We start from the raw sequence: 14,574 nt of genomic DNA, 5'->3' as shown, positions 1-14,574 counted from the left end.
GAACCGGTTTCAGAGTTATCCGGAACCACGGGAAAGGGTAACGGGATGGTGGGAGGATCTGAAACGTGAAGTGCGGAGGCGGTGTCAAGCTTTGGTCGCCAGGACTTACAGGAGGGACCTGGCAGAATACCATCGTGCTCTTAACAGATTTCTTGGCGCCCATCGGCGGATTAACACGGGCCGCCCGTGGGATCAGCGACAGTTGGAGGAGGATGGGGTGACAATTCAAGCGTTCCATCTGAAAAAGAGGGAGATGCGCAGGCAGCAGCGCTGCTTTCGGGCTAGGGGGCCTTTAGTGCCCGAGGGGGAATGGGAGAAGAGCCGACGCCCAAAGATAGCACGGCAACAGTTGGAAAGCCTTCGGGTGGCGGAGGGTGGAGAACTGGTTTCCACGACAGAAGGGGTGTTGACGGTGTTGTCCTCGCACTATCGAGGCCTCTTTGGAGGGACTCCTTTAGATTCAAACACGATGCAGGAGTATGTGGGGGAGGCACTCCCGGAGGAGGCGGACTGCCTGACGGAGGAGGAGAGGGAGGATTTGCTCCGTCCTGTATCGGAGGAGGAAGTCAAGGCGGCTATCTCCAAAGGCAGGGAGCAGTCTGCGCCAGGCCCGGACGGGCTCGGGTACTCGTTTTATAAGACCTTCCAGGCTTACCTGCTTGCTCCGTTAGTCCTCCTCTTTAACCGCGTGCTCTCCAGGAAGGAGCATGCCAGTCGGGAGTTTTACGGGGCGGCTCTCACCTTCATCTACAAGGGAGGAGATCCGACATTCGTAACCAATTGGAGACCTATCGCCGTGACGAATGCGGATTACAGGATCTTGGCCAGAGTCCTGAATGCTCGCTTGGCGAGAGTGGCGGATCAGTTGATCCACGGGTGCCAGACGAGTGCAGTGCCAGGAAGACGCATGGTGGACTCGTTGGTGGTCCTCCGAGAGGTGTTTGAGGAAGTCCGTTTGGGGAGGTGGGGCGGAGCCCTCCTGCAGTTAGATCAGTCTAAGGCTTTCGATCGGGTCGATCGCACCTTTTTAGAGTGCGTCTTACACTCGAAAGGGGTACCCGACGGCTTTGTGGACTTTCTACGGATCCTCTATGAACAGGCACACGTGACTCCGTGCGTGGATGGGCGGTTTGGAGGTGAGGTCGCTCTGCAGTCAGGCCTTCGGCAGGGATGTCCGTTGAGCGCTTTGCTTTACGTGGTGGCACTGGATCCGCTTTTGGTAAAGATTCAGAGGGACACGCAGTTGCGGGGGGTGCCTCTGTCGCTTCGGGAGTCAGTGGCGGCGGTGAAAACCATTGCGCACGCGGACGATGTGACCTTGCTGGTGAGATCGGAGGCGGAGCGGCGGTCCGCATGGGAACACCTGGCGGCATATTCCGCGGCCTCCGGAGCGGTGATTAATCCCGACAAGTCCCGTGCCTTTTTCTTGCGGCCTCGAGCGACGGAGATCCGCGTGTGCCCGATGGCGGCGTTGTGGGCCGCGCGAGGGTGGGACTTGGAGGACTCCTCCAGTGTGGTGCACCATGTCGCTGTTTTAGGGGTGTCTTTTAGTTTACAAGACCGGGGATGGGAACGAAACTGGATGGACTGGGAGGTGAAGGTCAAGGAGCGGTGCCAGTTGTGGCGGAATTGGCACCTCAACGTGTACCAACGGGCGCGTCACATCTCCACCTACTGCGTACCGATGGTCACGAGTTTGGCTGCGGTCTATCCACCGCCAAAGTCGCTGCTTGACCGGGTGACGGGTTTCTGTTTTCAATTTCTGTGGGGGACTAAGTTTTTCCCGTTGGCGCGTACGGTCGCCTATCAGCGAGTGGTGGAGGGGGGCTTGGGAGCGTGGGCCCTGGGTCCCCTCTTCTTGGCCATTTTCTTGGCCACCAATTGCGGGGGTGTCGCGCGGTGGGTGGAGGAATGACAGCAATCTCAGCAGCGGCAGCAGCAGCAGGAGGAGGAGGAGGAGGTGGTCCGAAGGAGGAAGGACAGGCATGGGAGCATTGGACGAGCCGCGTGGGCGCGTCTCGACGAGTTTTTGCGCCACGTGCCGTGGGGCCGTCGCTGGTGGTGTGAAGAGCAGCTGGGGTTTCGCCTGACGCCCGCCTTGAAGGTCGGGCTGCCAGACTTTTGGCTCGAGGTGGCAAGCCAAGTGCGTGAGTATGGGGTGGAGGCACGCTTATGTAAGACCCAGGGTGCGGAGCGGAGCTCCTTGAAACGCAACATCTACGGTGCGATTCTCCAGGGACTCTTGGAACGAGCGTCGGCTCACCGCCTGCTGCGGAGAGCTCGTCTTTCTGCGTACCTCTGGCAGCCAGGAGTGGCCGCGGGCACCTTTGGAGACCGCTCGGTCCCCTACAGTTTGTGGGAGCTCAGGTGGCGGGCCTACCATCAGGTGGTGCTGGTGGGAGGGACCATGCCTTGGTTGGCGCCCACACAACGTGTCTGTAGGAGGCCGGCATGTTCCGCCCAGGGCACGGCCGAGGAGACTGTGCGGCATTTCGTGGAGGAATGCACTCCGGCCCAACTGCTGTGGAGCACTGTGGTGGGGGCATTGGGCTTGCCTGGCTTAGCGCGACAGGGTTGGGAGAGTGTGGTGTCTGGGCAGGAACCGGAGCGGAGGAACTGGGCGGTGGAGGTTCCGTGGTCAGTCATCCGCCTGATTAACCTCACCGTCCTCTCTGCACTGACCATCCAGCGTGGGAAGGAACTGCTGAGTCGCTCTTCGAGAGACGTGGATGCTTGGACTCGCTTTGTCCTTTCACGCGTACGAGGCCTGGCCCAATTTGAACGGAGGGACCGACGGGTCAGTCAGGAGCAGTGGCGGAGAAGATGGGCCTGGTGGGGTGAGGTCTTCCCACCCATCACCTGAACTGGGAGAGCTGCTGCATTGCTTTGAGGGTGCTGCTCTGTATGTTTGTCTGTTGCATTTTGTCTTCTGTAATACATTTGATTTGTACCATCTTGTCTCCTCCTGCTAGTGTTCTGTAATCAGTGTTGTGTAATTTGTGCATGTTCTATTTTGTATTTTGTACCTCGTACTGTGTACCTTGTATGTAGTGCTTTGTATTTTATCTCCCGTATTTTATGGCTCTGGTATTTTATTCATGCATGGTTCTTTGTATATATTGCTGTTGACGATTTTATGGTTGTATTTTATGTCTTGTAGGACGGTTTTCTTTGCCAATAAAAATCTCATTTCCTAAAATCTCATTTCCTAACCCTAACCCTAACCCTTACTTATGTGCTAAATGGTAAAGAGTGAGGGCATGGTCCAAAGTGGATTGCCCCTGCCTAAAGCCAATTTGTTCTATACCAATGATGTTAAAATTGGTAATCCATTGGCTGAGGCGCTGGAGAAGGAGTTTTGCATATAACTTACCAATTACAGAAATTAAACTAATAGGTCTGTAATTGTCCGGCTTATTAGAGTTGCCTTTTTTGAAAATAGGGATCACAATGGCTTTAAGCCAAACTTTGGGAAATTGGCCAGAGGCATTAACAGATGAAAAGAGCGGGGCCAGAATAGAAGTCCAAAACGATGGGTCTTCTTTAAGCCAAGTGATAGGAATGGCATCAGGCCCCAGAGCCTTGCCCAGCTTTAGGGCTACGATTAGATCAAGAATTTCCTCTTCGGATACAAGCCTCAAAGTTAGAAAAAGAAATCTCTAATCCCCCACTACCCTAAGCCCCCTAAGCCCCCACTACAGGCAGCTGCCGGATCATAGAACAGGTCCGAGAAGTGTTGGCGCCAAGTATAGGTGGAGATTGAATTAGGCTTACCCGTAGCTTCATTGGTGGCTCTAGAAACAATCTCCCAGAATAACTTGTGGTTGTTACTAATTGTAGCTTGGATCAATCTTCCCCAGGACTTTTTAATAAACTCATGCCGCTTATACTGGATCAATTCCTTAAGGGAGGCAGTGGCTGTGAAGTAGATTTTTAAATCTTCCTTCAAATTACTAGCTCTAAAATTCCCAAAACACTCCCTGGCATGGGCCTTGGCTTGTTTGCAGTCCTGGTCATACCATCCTAATTTGTCAATACTGAGCCTGCCTTTGACCTCGGCCATTGGGTGAACAATATTTACTTAAATATAATTCATTAGAGATTCAAAGGCAGACACTACAGATACTGGCTCTGTTAGAGTCAAAACAAAATCCTTCAGAATCTTACCATTTGAATTATTCAATAGCAATTGGATTTCAAAAAGAGTGGAATCGTTCCATCTTATTTTTGCCAATCGGGTATAGCTTTCCCTAGCGCACGTTGGGGAAACAGTGCGAGGTGAGTCTATGTTAAAAGCAGTACATAACGGGAGATGATCGCTCAGTTTAAAATCATCCACTTTAAAAGTGGAAACAAGGGGCAAAAAAGAGGCTGAAATTAAAACATAGTCAATAACACTCGTACCTACTAGGGAAATGTAAGTAAATTCTGAAGCCCCAGAGAAGTTACATAAACCGTTAAGCCAAATCAAATTAAACTGGAGGCTAAAATTTGCCAGAAAGTACCCGGCATCGTTAAAACAAGTGTCTTTAGAATGCCTCACTAAGTGTCCATGAGTAGAAATAAAAGGTTCACAGTCCTCACAAGCCATCTTGTGAAAAATCTCAATACCATCCCCAACTCTTGAGTTAAAATCAGCACCAAGAATTACTGTAGCGTTAGGGGAGATGCTGCACGCTGCATTGCATTGTTCTGAGAGGAAGTTCCAAGCTTGCTCCTGCTGCGATCTATTTTGGCATGGGGGTAGACAGACATTGAAAACGAGAAAGGTCCGCTGTTGAACAATCAGTTTGACGATTAGTAAATTGCATAGATTTTCCGATGCCTCCACAAGGGTCGCTGGCAGGAGCGGGTTGATTAGAATTGCCAGACCCGCTTGAGCGCGGCCCTTCTTGTTGGGTCTATGAGCTGGTAGATGGAAAGTTTGATAATCATCAAAAAGAATTGGTTCTATTGACCACGTTTCTTGCAAGAGAATAATGTCAAAAGATTTTAAATAGGGTAGAAATTCCTTATCAGAGCACTTCCGTTTCCAACCTGCAATATTCGAAGAGACCAGCTTAACCTGATTGGGTAAATGTGCAGCGACGCCAAAACTATGAGGGGAATAACAGTCAGCCGGAAATTGCCTTAGTCACGGTTGAGAAAGATTAGAAATCAGTGGGGATGTAGCAAGGCAATTAAGGTCAGCCAGAGTTAATTATTGCAGAATCAATGCCACTTCCAGCTGAATCTAGCTTCATAGAAAACATATTAAAGTCACCTGGCACATCCTGGTTACTAATAAAATGCGCACTGGTCGTTTCTGGTTGTAAATTCAAGCCCATAGAATTGGACAGATTGTCAGAAATTGAGTTGGACAAGGGAAGCGAAAATAATGGCCTTTTGACTACGTTAGGCATCAGAGGTTTGGCTAAAGTCAACGAGATTAAGGCTGAGGGAGGGTTATCCCAGGGAAGCGTTCTTGGACCAACACAAAGGGAGTGGATTGGGGAGACCGTTTGGGAACAAGAAGAGGACTTCGCATGCTGACACTTCTTAGGCATGGTGCCTGCACCTGCAAGATCCGCCACCAATGGGGTTCAGTTGACACCATGCACTGGACTGCGCAGAAGGGTTCTGGGAGAAACATTTGTTCGAGAACCAAGGGGCAGACTCTTATTTGGAGTAAACGGCTTGTGAGATTTGAATTTAAGAAGCGTTTGACTTCCATACTGTATAAAAGTTCTCTGGATGATTATATTAAAATTCCTAAAACGTGTTCTAGCATTAAAAATAAGATTAGGTACTGCTTCTGAATTAAAAGCCAAATAGAGCCTTTTGGTATAGTTCCTGTAGGGCAAAAAGAAATATTCCCGCAGTGCAGGCAAATCCACTTGTGCCTTCAGCAATTGGGACAGAGCCTTAACCATCCTGGGCTTGGAAGACCACAGAAAGGCATCTCCATGTGGAATATTAAGAACCACAGCTGAAGGAGTTAATCTCAAGTGCGTATTGCAACCAGAGGATATTAGGCTTCCCCTCTCCAATTGCATATTGTTGTTAAGCTTTGCTCTTAAAGGGGAAAGTGGCACTGGGAGAGAGCTGGGCTGGCATAGCTGGAGGTTGCTGCCAGTTTGGGTTTTATTTTCCAAACGCTGCAATGCCTGTAAAACAGTTTGCAAGTGTCCTTCGAGTTCATCAAACCGTTCGTAGATTGTTCGAAGGGTCTGAGCAGAGATTAAGCAGGCGTCTCCCAAGGATTTTAATTGCACCACAGAGGGAATGCTGACATCCAAGCTTGCCTGAGCTCCACCTAACAGCACAGAGTCTGTATTCTGGATAATGTCTTCCTTATCAGGGGCAGATAAACAGACTGCTGATAAATCCAAGGAGGAAGAGCAGAGGGGGGTAACATCTGTAGCCTCCGGCTGTTGTTTGAAATTTGTGGGCAAGACAGGTAATTTTTTCTGTAAAAGAAAGGGCTCAATGGAAGGAGTGATCTTTACCGCATTGTTTGAATTCTTTTTTTTTCCTTTTGGCACCCTTCTTATCAGTCCCACACAGCACCGGGCTGGTTCTCCGTCTTTTCATTGTGGAGGCTGTTGGCACTGTCGGCTTTTTCTTAGAAGAAGCTATCGGCATTGCGGCCTTCAGGAACTTTACCAAGCTATATATTAGCTCAAAGCTGCTCAATATCACACTAAACTTATAAAAACAAAGAGTATACTGTAAAATAACAATAACAAAAAAGGATAGGGAAAAAATAAAAGACCGAAGTAGGAAGATAAAACAAATATTATAAGTTAAAGCCGGAGCACTCTAAAAGAGCAGCTGCACCGGCAGCCATCTTGGAACCTCTTAAATACCTAGTTGTTGTTGTTGTTGTTGTTGTTGTTGTTGTTGTTGTTGTTGTTGTTTTAAGCAGCCTCCATGCACTCTGGAGAGATTGGACTCTTTTTACCCTCCCTTTCAACCTCCTTCTAACCAGCCTCCTCATTGGAGGGAAGTCTGCTCGTCAGAAGTCAAGAGTTTTTGTGAGAGATTTGCCCGGTATTCTTCCCCCAATGTGCATGCCGAAACGGATTGCAGCATGATCACTGTTCCCCAATGGCTTAGTAACACTGTCATCTCTAACCAGGTCCTGAGTACCGCACAATATTAAATCCAGAGTCACCTGTCCTCTGGTGGGCTCCATGACTAGTAGCTCTAAAGCACAGTCATTTAGCATGACAAGAAATCTGGTCTCTTTTTCATGACCAGAACACAAATTGATCCAGCATCTTCCCAGCATCAAGATCACATGCAGTTATTAGGGTGCTGCCTGCGACACCGGACGCTCCAGCCTTCCCAGCATCAAGATCACACTGCTGCCTGTGACATTGTCCACTCCCTGGTGTGCAGCAGAGTGAAGCTGCAAACAAAGCAACTGCATCACACGAAAAAGGAAGGCAGACCTCAAATTGACACCAGCAAGACCCAGGATCAGGGAAAAGTGAAGGAATTTGCACGAGCACTTGAGGAAATTCTTCCAGGCCTGGCCAATGCAAATACATCCAACAGATGGGAACATTCCAAGAATGCTGTTTACAACGCCACCTTGTCCGTATTCGGTAAGAAGACCAACAAGACAGCAGACTGGTTTGAATCCCACTCTGAGGAGTTGACACCAGTCATTGAGGAAAAGAGGAGAGCTCTAGCAGCATACAAAGCCTGTCCCAGTGAGCGCAACCTGCAGGTCCTCTGAGTTGCTCGCAGCAAAGTCCAGCAGACTGCCAGGAGATGTGCTAACGACTACTGGCTCCAACTCTGTTCCCAGATACAGATAGCAGCTGACACAGGCAACCTCAAGGGGATGTATGATGGTATCAAGCAGGCCCTAGGTCCAACACAGAAGAGAATTGCCTCTCTGAAGTCTGCCACAGGCAAGGTCATCCAGGACCGGGCGCAGCAGATGGAACGCTGGATGCAGCACTACTCTGAGCTATATTCCAGAGAAAATGTAGTTACCAAAGAAGTGCTGAACAACATTGAGTGCCTGCCTGTGTTGGAGGAGATTGACAGTGAACCAACCTTAGAAGAACTTCACATGGCCCTGGACTCCCTTGCCTTTGGCAAGGCACCTGGGAAAGACAGCAACCCTGCTGAGGTCCTAAAGTGCTGCAAAGAGATCATTGCCACTGAGCTGCATGAAATCCTCTGTCTCTGCTGGAGAGAAGGTGGAGTACCACAGGTCATGAGGGATGCAAACATTGTCACGCTGTACAAGAACAAAGGTGACAGGGATGACTGCAGCAACTACCGCGGCATCTCTCTCCTTATAGGAAAGCTGTTTGCACGAGTTGCACTAAAGAGGCTCCAGGTACTTGCAGAGAGCGTCTATCCAGAATCGCAGTGTGGATTCCGAACCAACAGGTCCACCACTGATATGGTATTCTCCCTTAGACAGCTGCAGGAGAAATGCAGGGAACAACGACAGCCACTCTTTATAGCCTTCATAGATCTCACGAAGGCTTTCGACCTGGTCAGCAGGGACAGCCTCTTCAAGATTCTCCCCAAGATCAGATGTCCAACCAGGCTCCTCAGCATCATCAGATCCTTCCACAAGGACATGAAGGGCACTGTTGTCTTCGATGGCTCCACATCAGACCCCTTTGACATCCGAAGCGGCGTGAAGCAGGGCTGTGTTCTTGCACCAACCTTGTTTGGGATTTTCTTCGCTGTCCTGCTGAAGCAGGCCTTTGGAACTGCAACAGAAGGCATCTATCTCCGGACCAGATCAAATGGAAAGCTCTTCAACCTCTCCAGACTGAGAGCAAAGTCCAAAGTCCAGCTGAAATGTCTTCGTGACTTCCTCTTTGCTGACAATGCAGCTGTCACTACCCACTCTGCCAAAGATCTCCAGCAGCTCATGGATCGTTTTAGCAAGGCCTGCCAAGATTTTGGACTGACGATCAGCACTGTTGTCTTCGATGGCTCCACATCAGACCCCTTTGACATCCGAAGCGGAGTGAAGCAGGGCTGTGTTCTTGCGTCGACCTTGTTTGGGATTTTCTTCACTGTTCTATGGAACCTTAAGGTCTTTGGAACTGCAACAGAAGGCATCTATCTCCTGACCAGATCAGATGGAAAGCTCTTCAACCTCACCAGACTGAGAGAAAGGTCCAAAGTCCAGCTGAAATGTCTGCGTGACTTCCTCGTTGCTGACGATGCAGCTGTCACCGCCCACTCTGCCAAAGATCTCCAGCAGCTCATGAATCGTTTTAGCAAGGCCTGCCAAGACTTGCGTCTTGAGTATACTTCTGTACTGCAGCGAGTCATGGACTCTTCACTCACAACAGGAGAGGAAACTGAACGTTTTCCACATGCGCTGCCTCCAACGCATCCTTGGCATCACCTGGCAGGACAAAGTTCCAAACAACACAGTCCTGGAACAAGCTGGAATCCCTAGCATGTATGCACTGCTGAAACAGAGATGCCTGTGTTGGCTTGGTCATGTCGTGAGAATGGGCAATGGCTGGATCCCAAAGGATCTCCTCTATGGAGAACTCGTGCAGGGAAAGCATCCTACAGGTAGACCACGGCTGCGATACAAGGACATCTGCAAGAGGGATCTGAAGGCCTTAGGAATGGACTTCAACAGATGCAAAACCTTGGCCTCTGAGCGGCCCTCTTGGAGGCAGACTGTGCAGCATGGCCTCTCCCAGTCTGAAGAGACACTTGCCCAACAGACTGAGGCAAAGAGGCAAAGAAGGAAGGCCCACAGCCAGGGACAGACTACATCTGCTCCCAGTGTGGAAGGGATTGTCACTCTCAAATTAGCCTCTTCAGCCACACCAGACACTGTTCCAGAACCACTTTTCAGAGCGCGACACCAGAGTCTCCTGAGACTGAAGGATGCCAATGAATGATAGCATGTCAAGGAATCTGGTCTCCTTTTCATGACCAGAACACAAATTGTTCCAGTCCATGTGAGGATAATTGAAGTCCCCCACGATTATAACCCTGTCCCTCCATGTCACCTCCCTGAAGAGCCCGTCCCTCTTGTTTCTTCATTTCAAGGTCCCCTTGTGGTTTCTGGTCTGGAGGGTGATAGTATGCCCCCAGTATTACATCACTACTCAGGCCTGGTAATTTAACCCATAGAGATTCTATGGAGTTGGACCCACCTTCAATCTCTACTTTGCTGGATTCTATCCCTTCCTTTACATAAATGGCCACCTCATCTACAACATGCCCCTCCCTGTAGAGTTTATAGCCCAGGATTGTGGTATCCCACTGATTTTCCGCATTCCACCAGGTTTCCATTATGCCCACTATGTCAATGTTTTCCCTTGTCAACAGACATTCCAGTTCTCCCATCTTCGCTGGGAGACTTCGGGCATTTGCATAAAAGCATTTGTACATGGAATGCCCCTGGATGGGCTGCTTATTCGCTCCTTTATCCCTGCATCCTCTCATTGTGCCAAGCAGGCTATCACATCCCATCATGCTTCCGTTCCCAATTTCTTCTCCTACTCTGTCTTTACCTTGTTGTTCTCCAACCTCCCCATCCTCGTCCCATAGGGATGAGTCCTGAACAGGATGCCCCTTGGCTCCTGTCGGCCTTCCCCCAGAGATCAGTTTAAAAGCTGCTCTGCCACCTTTTTAATGTTATGCGCCAGCAGTCTGGTTCCATTCTGGTTCAAGTGGAGCCCGTCCCTATTGTGCAGGCCTTGCTTGTCTCAAAATGTTACCCAGTGCCTAACGAATCTAAAGCCCTCCTCCCTACACCAGCATCTCACCCACGCATTGAGATCCCTGATCTCGGCCTACCTAGCTGGCCCTGCATGTGGCACAGGTAGCACTTCCAAGAACGCTACTTTTGGGGTCCTGGCTTTCGTCTTCCTACCCAATAGCCTAAATTTGGCCTCCAGGACCTCCCAGCTACACTTCCCCTCTGTTACCACTGTTTTAAACAGCCTCCATGCACTTTAGAGAGATGTGACTCTTTTTATTTTCCCTTTCAACTTCCTTCTGACTAGCCACCTCGTTAGAGGGAAATCTGCCCTTTGGCAGTCAAGGGTTTTTTGCATCAGATTTGTTTGGTACTCTTCCCCCAACATGCATGATGAAACGGGGAGCAATCTCAAGGTTTGTCCTCTACCCTACCACTTCACATAGTTCACCTATTCAAAGTACCACCGGAAGCATCTGTGATGACATCATTACATCTGACAGTTACTTTTGGGTTGGTAGGCCAGATGCAGCATGACAAACACCAATAGGAGGCTCAGGGTAGATGGGAAGGCTTTTTTGAGCACGGAAAATCATGATTTGGAGCTCTGCTTGCTGAGCCAAGCCTCCTACTGCTGTTTGCTGCATTGTGTTCCTGGTCTCATTGCTGGACCACAGGTGTCCAGGGGTCCTGCAAGTACCACCAGATACCACCTCAAGTACCACTGGTGGTACCTGTACGACTGGTTGAGAAACACTGTTCTAGAAGGCATAAACCATCTTGAGATGATTTGTGCTGCTTTTTCTACATTTGCTTTTAGTATAATAGAAAACTAGGTTTCCGCTGAATTAGGACTGCTGTCGCCTCTGTTATCAATGACAACATTCTCTCTCCAAAAGAACAAGAAGCATCAGGCTTCAGGCAGGATCTGCTCTACTCAAAGGGAAGACAGTAAGTCTAGAGGCCAGCTTGTATGAGTTGGGCATTTGGGGAGCACTGGACAGGTGATTTACTGTGCCTGACTGCAACACACTCAGCCAACCTGGGAAGGGGGCAGGTTTCTTCCTTTAAAAAAGTCAGCAACCCAGTCACCGACCAACTGCTACTAAAAATAGCCTGGTCCTGGATGGACTTGCATCAACCTGAAAGCTGTGCAAATATCCCACCTTCTCACCCCTCCCCATGAGATTAGATCTCTTCCAGTTGCACACAGGATTCCACATTCACACTGGGACTTTAAGGGCGGAAAGAAGAGAATATGTTCTGGCTGGATTGCAGCTTACTGCTGGCTTTGACAGGTACCACAGTCCCTTCCCTATATTCTGAGCAGAACAAAAGGGGGCATAGGGAATGAGAGTAAGGAAGAGAAGGGACATGGAAGTTGTAAGGCAAATCCATGCATAGCAGCCCTGCGTTTAACGTTCAGGAACATTAAGGTGAAGCAAGGCTGTCTGTGTGCACATGGACTGGGGTACAGAGGTGAGGGAACCAAGGCAGAGAAGCAGTTTAAGAATTGGGCAAAGGGGTTCCTGGGCATAAGCTGAGTAGAGTTATGTGGCAGAAGAGACTTTTTCCAATTTTTCCAATCAAACCTCACTAGTTTGCTGTTAACAATAAAACTGGAGCAGAGGCAGTAAAAAGGTTTCAAAGAAAAACACTTTAGTTGCAGTGTGAAAGCAAGTGCATCTCTGTTGGCAGTACAAGTCCTAAACTTTGGAACAGAAAATCCCAGAGCTAGAACCTTTTTGGTTTGGCAGAGATCATGGAGGGGCTCTGCATATTGCAATGCCGGGGCAGGGCGGGGGGGGGGGGAAGGAAGCAAAGTAGAGACACAATTCCACAAGTTGGTAATCAAGGATGTGAATAACAGCCTGAGACAGATAGCCTCTAAGTCATCTTCCTCCTGGACAATACACTGCCCTTCTGTGTCCTGTAGATGGTGTCATACCCACTTACATAGGAATCATATTCTATCCTAGAATAAGCTTGCAGGCACACACACCCCTTGCTAATATGCAAGCTCAGTCAAGAAATGGGTACAATCCCGCAGCTCCTCTTCATGTTGGAATCTGGAAACCCTGGTGGAAACCCTGGAGGAAATGGCAAACTTACTGGAATCAATAAGGGTGCTGCTGGCTCCAGAGAGACAGTCAGACTCTTTATCGCCCAGTCCCCCGTCTCCCCAAACTTCAAGAGCAAAGGACTTAAGGGACAGGTAGGCTCCATGGAAACAGAGACCAGTTGCTCTTGGATTGGCATCAATCCTAAACATTCCTGTCTTCTGCTTCTGCTTCTAACTCTCACCCAGATGACCCAAGAGGCTGCCACACCAAGTAACATGGGGACGGGGAATCAGTTCTGGCCACAGGATAGTCATATAGACCAATGCAGAGCTCCAGCTAGAAAGCTAGATCAAGAAGATAATCTGGTGAAGGGCAACATGTGTAGATGTGGCTCTCCCTGACTGAAAAGCAGAGATTTGGCTTCATGCCTCATGTGTTACAAGTTAATAAACTTTTAGAAAGTAGAGGTGAGGCTAAAGTACTGATGCAGTAGCCTGGGGCAGGCAGGGTGGCTGGTGTGCCCCCCCCAGCGCTCCAGAGGTTTTCTGGGCTCTTCACGGGAGTATGTGTGTATCTGTGTGTGCAGTGAGCAGAGCCTGCCCACCCTGGCTCTGTTTAGCTCCAAATCAGAGCTGTTCCAGAAGGGGGGCACGCAGGTGCAGGGCCCCTGTGACTGTGTCACCACGTCACCCTGTCCAGGGACCAGCTGGCCCTGCAGCACACTGTACTGATGAATGGGTCACCAACCATGTTCTCTGTATTATGCCAGTTCAGAGAGACAAACCTATGGCCCAGGGAGGGAGCGTGTGAAAGGGGGGTCACCATGGGAAGTGTTGGCAATGGACACGCCCAGCAGTTAGGTGTTTGGTGCTAACCTGGTAGGAGAGAGGGAGCAGTGGCCCAGCCTGGTCGTCCAGGTGGCCTGGCTTCTGGAGACTTCAGAAGGCTCAATCATGGCAAAACTCTTGTTTTATCCCGACCTTGTCTACAAATTATGTCTTGTGCAGCTGCAGCTGTTGGGAGGCTGGCGGGCCGTGCTGACTGCCAGCAAGACACTGTGCCATGGCATGTTTCCCTCCGTTCAGTGCACCAACTCTGCAGCGGGGCCCTCATTAGCCAGGAGTGGGTGCTGGCTGCAGCTCAGTGCAGCGAGAGGTGGGTACTCACCAAGGCAGGCAATGGGAAAGCATGCTAACTGCCTGCTCTGTTCTTGCATCTCTCCAGCAAGAGCTGACAGTCTTGCTCCCATTTGGAGCAGGGATCCCCCCAACAAAGAAAATTAATGTAACCCACTTGTCTTCATTTGTCTGGCAATGAAAACAATTGGGAAATCAAAGGAAATTTTAAAATGGCAGGGCTGTGTAGCAGTTGCCCGCACTGAGCAGGGGACTGAACAATGTCACTTCCAAGGTCCCTTCCAACTCTGTGAGAGAAAACTGAGAAAGAAAAAAATGGCATATTCAGTGTCATTCTTTCTGCATTTGCCATCATACGCCTGGAAACAACCTGGCATAAAGATTCTGTTTTTGCCGTAAAGTGGTGGGTAACCAGCAACCCACCCCAGAAATTCCTCCAGGGAGAGGATCTTCAGGGCTGGGCTGCTGTTTGTACCCCCACCAGAAATTTTGGAGCATATGGAGCGATGATTATTTCCTTTGTCGTTGTCCAGGGGAGACCAGCTTCATTGCCAGAAACCCTGATCCTAAACAAGGGGTGAGGCGCAAGCAGGTGGTGGCTGAATACCGCCTGTCCTCCTTGGTGTCTTCAGAAGTGGCTGCTGGTTATCCTCTCCCAACCCCTCTTGGAGCACATGCT

This window comes from Tiliqua scincoides, chromosome 3, assembly GCF_035046505.1.
Source record: "Tiliqua scincoides isolate rTilSci1 chromosome 3, rTilSci1.hap2, whole genome shotgun sequence".
NCBI lineage: Eukaryota > Metazoa > Chordata > Lepidosauria > Squamata > Scincidae > Tiliqua > Tiliqua scincoides.
Note: the sequence above shows the minus strand (reverse complement) of the source record.